The 1,710-nt window shown below is 30.7% G+C and overlaps 1 protein-coding gene across 1 annotated transcript in view; it reads left to right on the top strand.

Annotated features, from left to right (window-relative positions):
• LOC117943104 overlaps positions 1-1,710 on the top strand; it is a 139,018-nt gene that overhangs the window by 64,396 nt on the left and 72,912 nt on the right. The window lies entirely within an intron of this gene.

Raw genomic sequence — 1,710 nt, 5'->3', positions numbered from 1 at the left:
AATGTTTCTATTTTGTTTTCAACTGTATATTCATGTGTCTTATTGATTTTTAATGCTTATGACTTTTAACTGTTTGTATTTGTGTTTTATCTGTTTTAATGATTTTGTGTAAAGCACTTTGAATTGCCCTGTGGCTGAAATGTGCTATACAAATAAAGCTGCCTTGCCTTGCCTTGCCTTGCCTAAGACTGGTCCAGTATTCCAGATCCTGTGTGTGTTGAAGAATATGAAAGGCTGAGATGTGGAATTTTACTGGACACTTTACTGTGTACTTGCACTATTTATGCTGTTAATCCATGATATAGTGCCTTTTATCATTTGAATGTAAATGTATTCAAATTATACTATTCAAAGCCTTGAATAAAACGTCAGAAATATGGTTATGCAGCTAAATATTAGTGCGATGAATCAAAGTGAAGCAAAACCTTGAGACATTTTTTCAGTTTATACTGTAAATGTTTGAGTTATAAATGTAAAATGTAAATACTTTTATTCTTTTAACAGCCTAATATTCATTTTTATTCCCTTTCTGTAAAGTTATAACACAATCTTCATCACTTCTGCTCATGTTTGATTTGTTATTGAATGTTCAGTGTTCCCAATGCTTTGATATATGAAATTAAAAGTTATTCTAAGGATTTTGAGCATTATTCACTTTTTTAAACACACCGCTATTATTCTGTATATCAACATTTTTTAGCTGGATGTTGGACGTGAAAAGAAGGAAATGGTTCTTCCATAACTTGTTCATAACAAGCTATTCTATGGATTTTGAGAGGACTTCATGACGTCACTAGAGGACGCCATGACGTCACTAGAGGGCGCCATGACATCACTCACAGGCAGAGAAATGCTTTTTGGTTTTTGATGTAAATTGTTTTACATTGTTAAAACTTTTCCATTTAATCACTAACATTTATTTTTAATTTTTTGCACATTATGATTTAATTCTAAATAAATTTCCGTGAAATGACTTTTTTTCTGAATATTTAGATTTTATTTATAATTTGTTTTCATAAATTCCCTTTTTCTTCTAAAGTTGTTTTTATTTCTTAAAAGAAAAATTCTGAAAACAACGAATTTATTCTAGAAGTTCTCATAATTACTTCGTGTTCTTAATTACAATTTTTTATTTTCTTAATTGTGAGATTTAATTATTTTCATGAAAATTACGTTTTTCAAGATTCATTTTCTTTGGAATATTACGATTTTATTTTTTCATAAATCCCTTTTTCTTGTGTCAAATGTAACCACTTTATATTTTCATTATATATTAGGTATATTATTTAATGTAATATTTCAATTTAATGAACAACTTAGTAGCAACAATTTGACTCTCTGTTTAAACTTTAGAAAGCTCAGTCAGTACACACACCCCCCCACACGGGGTGAGAGGGGGATTTCTTTTCTCTTTTTTTTGTATAATATCTTAGGCAAACTATTCAATGTGTCTGTGTGTGTAAGTTTGTCTGTGTAAGTGTGTGTGTAGGCTATGTGTGTGTGTATATGTGTGTGTTTATGGCAACAATATAAAATATCTTAAAAAATAAAAAGGCTTAAAAATATAAAGGCAGTGTCAGTTCTGCTTTTATAGCCTCAGATTAATCCCCAACAGATAATAATCAGCTGGCCTGTGTGTGTGTGTGTGTGTGTGTGTGTGTGTGTGTGTGTGTGTGTGTGTGTGTCTTCCCTCTCCAGTAACCTGCATAG

The sequence above is a fragment of the Etheostoma cragini genome, chromosome 4, assembly GCF_013103735.1.
Source record: "Etheostoma cragini isolate CJK2018 chromosome 4, CSU_Ecrag_1.0, whole genome shotgun sequence".
In the NCBI taxonomy this organism is placed as follows: Eukaryota; Metazoa; Chordata; class Actinopteri; order Perciformes; family Percidae; genus Etheostoma; species Etheostoma cragini.
Note: the sequence above shows the minus strand (reverse complement) of the source record. Positions and strands in the feature narration are given on the sequence as shown.